At 44.3% G+C, this 7,500-nt stretch overlaps 1 protein-coding gene across 2 annotated transcripts in view; it reads right to left on the bottom strand.

Moving 5' to 3' along the window:
- bcar3 (BCAR3 adaptor protein, NSP family member) overlaps positions 1–7,500 on the bottom strand; it is a 58,040-nt gene that overhangs the window by 36,891 nt on the left and 13,649 nt on the right. The window contains exon 1 of one of the 2 annotated variants that reach the window (XM_079351160.1): positions 1,052–1,264. The exons of the other annotated variant lie outside the window; for it this stretch is intronic. The gene's annotated coding sequence lies outside the window, so the exon portion shown is untranslated. Of the gene's footprint in view, positions 1–1,051; positions 1,265–7,500 lie in introns of those variants that run through there. 2 annotated transcript variants of the gene reach the window in all.

Raw genomic sequence — 7,500 nt, 5'->3', positions numbered from 1 at the left:
GTTTATCTGCACAGTACATCAACACTACACACACACAGACAGATGCACACATGTCGGCCTCTGTCATCGTCTCAGGGGTGGCTGCTGTTTAAAGACGTGTTCTCATAACTTAAAGGTCAAAAACCTCAACCTGAGCGGGAGGCTCTGAAGCTGTCAGAGAGACGGAGAGCGTCGCGCTCACTTTGGATCTGAAGCCTCCAAATACTTCGATTCAGTCTGTCATTTAAAATCATCAAGACTACTCACTGCTGACTCATCGAATCAGAGTTAATTTTTTTTTTTTAAATTTAAAGTAAATTGTTTTGGGTGATTTTTAAGCACAAACATCAAAGATACACTGCCACCAGCATTTTAAATATAGGAGTATTCTTATTTAAATATAAATAAATATTTCATTTATTATTTTTATGAAATACGATATTATAAGACAGAAGCCCTACAGGCAGACATGCATATGTTGTTTTCCCTAATCGAGAGGAAAACATCTCAATTTACCTTAAAAATAAAGTCAATAAAATGTATGGTTGCATGTCTGCTTCAGGTTTCTGTACTTTTAAAAACTTTTTGACATTTCAATCCGTCATAAAATGAAACATAAACTGTCAAACTAATCCTTACAATAACACAATGTCACACCAAAAAAAAACCCCGAGACGAAAACAGGAGAAATCTTAATGATAGATCTCGATTTTTATCTGTCACATTTTATGTAATTATTTCCTGCTGGGGTTTCCACACCAGCAGCACCAATCCCTGCAACCACGGTTACACCCAGCGTCTTGGGATGGCAACATGTTGCTCAAAAAAAAAAAAAAAAAAAAGTCCCTGAGCAAATCTAACTCAATGCAACGAGTAAACAATTTAGCCAAGAGATGAGGAAAAGAAACGAGTGTGGGGAAAGATTTCAGCAGCCGCAGGAGGAGAACTTTTTCTTGAGATGATGAAAAGTTTGAAAAAATGAGCAGATGAGCATAAAGCCGGTGTGTCACCTCCGTCCTCACTGACCACAAACACACATTCCTACACACCTACAGTGATGTACATGTCTTACCTGTCAGCGCGACCTCGTCTCCCTTTCTTTAAGTCTTCTTTGAGTCTCTTCAACTTCTACTAAAGTTGTTCCATGTCACAGTTTGTTTGAATGGCTGAGGACCGGACTGACTGACCGGCTGGAAGACGAAACACTCACGCTCCTTCAGACAGGCAACAACAAGTAGCGCTGCACAATCACAAGCCCTGCCCTCCTCCTCCCTCTCTCTCTCTCTCTCTCTCTCTCTCTCTCGGGAGTGATTTGCGAGCCCCTCCTCCTGCTGCTGCTGTGTTTGGGAGGAGTTCTCTTTCTTTCTTTTTTAGCCTGAGTTGTCTCTGCCCCCCTCACCCCCCCCCCCCCCCCAAACCCAACACCGAACAAAACCCTCCCTCCCCTCTCCTCCCCTGCACAGCCTCATATTTCATGCCTCCGAGTCTTTTTGTTTGGGAGCTCTTAACGCCAAACACCACCGACTGGTCTGGTACTCAGAGAAGATTTAGACGTGACCTAATGTTGCTATTTGCAAAGAGGGGATGAGAAACGAACAGACGCGATTACAGCGAGGTTGTGGCATGTTTGAGCAACTTGAGGTGCACTCAAGACTCACGAGGTTTAACGACTTCACTGGAGCATAAATCAGAGTTTCTAATCTGCTTTTTGCTCTTCAAACACGACAGACATGTTTGCAGGACGATAACATATCACCCGACGAGGAGGATGAAACAAGTAGAAAAGCTCGACTCGTGTCATAATATCATGTGTGAGGTCGTGTGTGTGTGTGTGTGTGTGTGTGTGTGTGTGTGTGTGTGTGTGTGCTGGCCCTCAGGATGACACTCTCTCCTGTCTTTGTCCTCCTGTTCCTCTGTATTGTCTACAGTTGATAACACCCAGACACGTGCATGTGTGTGCAGGTTTGTGTGTGTGTGTGTGTGTGTGTGTGTGTGTGTGTGTGTGTGCTTCCTTTCAGACAATACAAGGAGGCCATCCTGCCACCATGAAAGCTGAGATGATTAGACGGCCCCATATTTGACTTACACACACACACACACACACACACACACACACACACACACACACACTGGTGTAGGTCCTCAGATGTTGGCAACACATTTGTAAAGATTGAGGAGGTCGATGAAGTTCATGAGGGTCGTTTTTTGAATACTCTGTCTTATTATGAATCTCTCTCTCTCTCTCTCTCTCTCATGAAAGTGTACAACTTTGAGATGTGCCGATGAAAATACGATTCCTTTATCCTCCTGATGTGATGTTTCATACATGCAGCTCACAGCCGGAGACAGGAGGAGGGGCAGCGGGTCTCCTGAGGTACGAGTCCGCAAGACGACGCTATAAGAAGAATAAGAATGGAGCGGAGGAGAAGAACCAGCTAAAGAGAAAACATGCAGCAGTGTGTATACAGTCTGACACCCCTCCCACTCAATGAAGGTGAATTCTCCTGATAATATCCTGCTGCGCTCTCACATCAGCTGCACTCGAACTTTCGAGTCGGCAGGAGAAACTGAGACAATAAAACAGGTATCAGTGTTGGGGATATACCTCTGTGCCCGCTCGTCATGAAAGGTCTGCACTTCCAGAAACAAGCAGATAAGATCCTTCATCACAAAAACATTAGTCAGGGATTATAGTTCTGCTGAAACAACAGCCCCTTCCTCGCTCGTTTTGGAGGCTTTAGGTGATTCAGGAGATAATGACAGATCGCTCTCCTGACTCACCGTACACCTTCCTGGAAATACCACCCTCACACAGATAAACATGCCAAGAATTTCACATGCCGGCGTGACATATTACCCAGTTTAACTTGAGGAAAAAATATCAAAATCAGCTCCAGCTGGATGTTTTCACAGCCGAACAGTCAGTGTGCAGGAGTCCAGGAGTAAGACTTTGTTTTGACCTTTCAGGATGGACTCTCTGCTCTCTGATTGGTCATTTTGAATAAATCAACTACTATATAACACACCTTAGATGAAAAAGAAAATCTCATAGTGTTACAAATGTTATAAAAACAACAGTGAATGTTACAGACTGCAGGTCTTTTAATGAGTTTAGTCTCAGCTTCTTTAATAGTGCTTTGACACTTCTGGTGCTGCCTGCATGAAGCTTCCTGAATACTGATTTTAGGAATTTCGCCTTAAAGTTAAGACTCCATTCTTGTACCGATGAACGTTTCTCACAAAGGGTTTTAACCCCGTTAGAGCTCCTATATGTGAAGCCGTCATCCATCCATTTTTCTTCCTCTTCCTCGAGGTCGGGTCACGATGGCAGCAAGCAAAGTAAGTCAGCATAGACTTCACTCCCCCAGCAACGTTTTCCAGCTCCTGCTGGGGGATTCCCAGGTGTTCCCAGGCCAGCAGGATAAATAACCCCCTCCAGCCAACTCCGGGTCTCTCCTCCCAGTTCAATGGGAGACCTAATCAGTCAAAGACGCATCCTAACCCACCTCAACTGGCTCCTTCTAATGTGAAGGAGAAGCATCATCTAGTCTAAGCTCCTCGCCCGACCTCTAAGGCTGAACCGGGCCAGCCAGCGGAGGAAGCCCGGGATCCTATTCTCTCACTTACTACCCAGAGCTCATGACCATAGGTGAAGGTCGGGGTGAAGATCGACCGGTAAATAAAGAGCTCTGTCTTCAGACTCGGCTCCCTCTTCATCTCATTACTACCGACGCTGAGCCAATCCAAAAGAAATAGAAAAGAATCCAAATATCATGCGTTAAATGATGCAAAATTACAGGATGTAAAAAATTAGAGACGTAGGAGGTGGAACTTCTTTCTAACTATTTATAGTACAGAATGAACTGGACAGGAAGCCAACATGATCGAGACTAAAACGCTACAGAAATCAAACGTTTACTTTGCTGCAGAACGGGTTTAAAGAGTGACACACTCAGAGAGCCATTTCCAGCACTTCCTGTTAATGAGAGTCTAAAAGGCCGAGCCCTGATTTGGCAGATTTTGTTGGCACGCAGCTCCTCGCTGAGTCACGCCGTTCTGATCAACTGACCACCAATCCACCTCCGGGGCTCCTGAGTTTGACTGTTAAATAAATGGGATCAGTTACTCCATCGGCTTACAGGAAGAAAGGAAAAGCATATTTTACTCATAAAGCTCATTTCATTACACAGAATGTGTGTTACGGCTAAAACACGACAACAAACACCCACAGTCAAAAATCAGACACATCTGACACACCATAATGCAAACATCAGTAACCACACAAGTGATCACACACACGCACGCACACACACACACACACACACACACACACACACACACACACACACACACACACTGGGTCGGGTTGGGGTCTGTAGGAGGGTTAACTAAGCTTGTGTCTATCAGAAGTAACTAATCCATTGATACAGACGTGTTCGCCACAGGTGAAGCAGCAGGAGAAACTCGGGGCTAAGTGTCTTTCCCAAGAACACATCGGACATGTGGCTGCAGCAGCTGGGGATCGAACCACGTCCTGCCCGGCTGCATGACACCTTCACATTACTGGAGTATTTGTTGTGTATTACACAAACTTTTCTTACAGTCTTATTCTGCTCTAGAGAATGTTTTTTTTTTTTTTTTTGCAGGCATTTACTTTCTGGGCACATTTTCCTCCTGAGTTCATCCTCCTCTCTCCCTCATGTCTCCCCCTCATTCCATCCACATCTCCCCCCTGTTTTCCTCCTCCTCTCCCTTTTTACCCGGACAGTACTGCTTCATGTCTCATGTCATGGTTTTCGTGTGTGTGTCTCTGATGGGCAATAGTGTGGAGCATAAACAGTCGAATGTTTAGGACACTCCTCATTCCTGCGAACCTCCTGCAGCCTTGGGGTTTTTTCAATTGAAAAGTCGAATCATTCAGGTGGAGTGAAATCCTGTAATTTTTCTGACTCATGCGATGATGGCTTCTGTGAAAAGGATTCCTGTCAGTTATTAAATCAATCCCACATCGTGGCAGAAATTGACAGAAGCACTTCTTACATAACGTGTATCGGTAAAGGTTGCAACATGCAGCAGCCTGAAGCGAATATAAAGAAGTATTATACAAAGAGGAAGTTGTCTTTTAGACACTGAATGAATTTGATGTCTTTTATAATATTACACATGAAAGATCCCATTGTTTACGATGTCATGTATCAAAGTACTTCCTGCTAATTTTGCAAGATCTAAGATCTGGGATTTAAAACAAAACATTTTAAAAACTTTTTAAAAAACTCCCTCCACATGAATCCATGTCAGTTTTTAGTGATCATTGTGAACATTTCTCCACAGTGCTGTCTGAGTTGCTTCACTGATGAGAAGGGTGTCATTCAGGCTGATTTTACAGATGCGGATCGTTTGCTCTGGTCTGAACCATCGACCAGTTGTTCAGGTTCAGTCTGTGTTCATGCAGGGATAGTTACAAGTGCACCAAGATGTGTGACGCATGAGGGAAAGCTGTCCTAATTGGTCGTAATTTCTTGCAGGATAAAATCCAGGAAGTAAACAAAGTTTTCTCCCCCGCCCTCCAACAAATGGACAGACATCGACACGGATTGATGTTAGCTCTGCTCATCAGTTTTTACATGATTTGAGAGAATCGCTGAAGGAGCTGAAGAATGTTAATCCTCCTGAGCCATGAGCAGAGATCTGTCAGGTTAGCATGGATGAGACCCCGGTGTGATCTGAATATCGCAGTCCTTTTCTGCAGGTGTGTGGGATCGAGTTGGGTTCACGTTCTCTCTACAAATGAACAGGAGCAGAGTCGGAACAACAAGTGGACAGAGACCCATCTTTTAAAGAGGTCTGTGTACGGTTGGTTGGTCCACACCAGGGTTCAACTGACGGCTGTCACACCAAACAAACCGCACTGACTGAAACAGACTAAACCCTCCAAAACAAAACAAAAAAAAGCCAAACTTTGTTCAGAGGAAAAAAGTGATTGCAGGATCAGACACTTCTTCCTGGTTTGTATTCGGCTGTTCTTATTTCACGTAAGCCTGTCTCTTGGAACAGCGTCTTCACTCTCTTCTTCGATATCAGTTTCACCTTGACATCACAGATGGTGTTACAGACACAAGCAGACGGGCTTAGGATCATGTTTATAGTACACCGAGTATTAACTCGGGGTCATGTTGACGAGTCCGTCACCTTCACAGCAGAGTTTATCCTGGTTCAGTTTGTCCTCTTTGACCAGATGTAACACAAGTTATCTAACATTCAAAGGCTGTACGGAGAGAGACTCTGCAGCACACTAACAGAAGACAGATGTCATCAGTGTTTCATGTACGTGTGTTGTTATCTATCTGCACATGAACTACTTACAAGCAGAGAGAGCTGCTCATGAGGAGAATAAGTTTAGTTAACTATGAGGCATCAAGAAAGTTGCTGCAGCTGAAGCTGAAGTGAAGCCAGAGTTTAAGAGCCTTTAATTGAATTCTTGCTGCAAAAGCAAGGCTGCTTCGAAAATAATTCTGTCTCCGATCTGAAGGGAAAACGACCCTGATTTCTTCTCAGCTCATTCATTCACTCAGTTGATGGTTTTATTCCATCTCACATGAAGCTCAGGCTAAGACTCAGCCGTCCTCACAGTTAATCTGACCTCTTCTGCTGAAGCCTGTTTTGAAACTTGCACATACAGGAGCGTTACAATGCTGAAGGCCCAAACTAAACGTGGGCAACGTTTTGGATCATGAGGTAAACGTATGTTGGAGTAGTTCCAGGATGAGTCTGCAGAGGGCGCTAAACAGCTTGTCCTGCATACTTAGTTAGTTATGATAGTTGCCGGATACAAACAGAAGGAATTACATGAGACGGCTTCAAGCCTCCACGTAAGCTGGTAAAACCTCTTACATAGGCTCTCTTCTCAGGGCTACCGGCGGGCGAGCGGTAGCCCTGCAGCATTCTGCCCCACGTCAGCAGAAAACACACTCTGCCTTCCTTTAGAGACACTTAACATAGAAACATGCTCAGAGTTATTGTTTACGGTTTGTATTTGTCCGTTTGAAAAGTCTTTATTTTGTCCACAAGCTAACAGAGTCCCAACTGACCGTGGTATGTACGCTGTCGCCATGGTAACCTCCCTGTCCACGAGCTAAACAAACAAGCAAACAAAGTGTCTGCTGCTTCCTTCTCTTTCTCACACACTCATGAACAATGTAAAACGTGTGTGTGTGTGTGTGTGTGTGTGTGTGTGTGTGTGTGTGTGTGTGTGTGCGTGTGTGTGTGTGTGTGTGTGTGTGTGTGTGTGTGTCTTCTGGTATTCACATTACATGCTTCCTCAGCTCGTATAGTTGAGGACATGAACAGCTGGTAGAGTTCAGAGAGACTCAAGCTGAGCGAATAAATGAAGAATCGATTTATTTATAGGTTGTTCTGCAAAAAAGCTTCTTCTCTTAATCTCTCGAATCAAACACGCCATCGTAAAGTCCGAGTCCTGAAAGAACAGAACATACAGTCGACGTGTACCATGGTAACGGCACG

This window comes from Symphodus melops (assembly GCF_947650265.1).
Source record: "Symphodus melops genome assembly, chromosome: 8".
NCBI lineage: Eukaryota > Metazoa > Chordata > Actinopteri > Labriformes > Labridae > Symphodus > Symphodus melops.
Note: the sequence above shows the minus strand (reverse complement) of the source record. Positions and strands in the feature narration are given on the sequence as shown.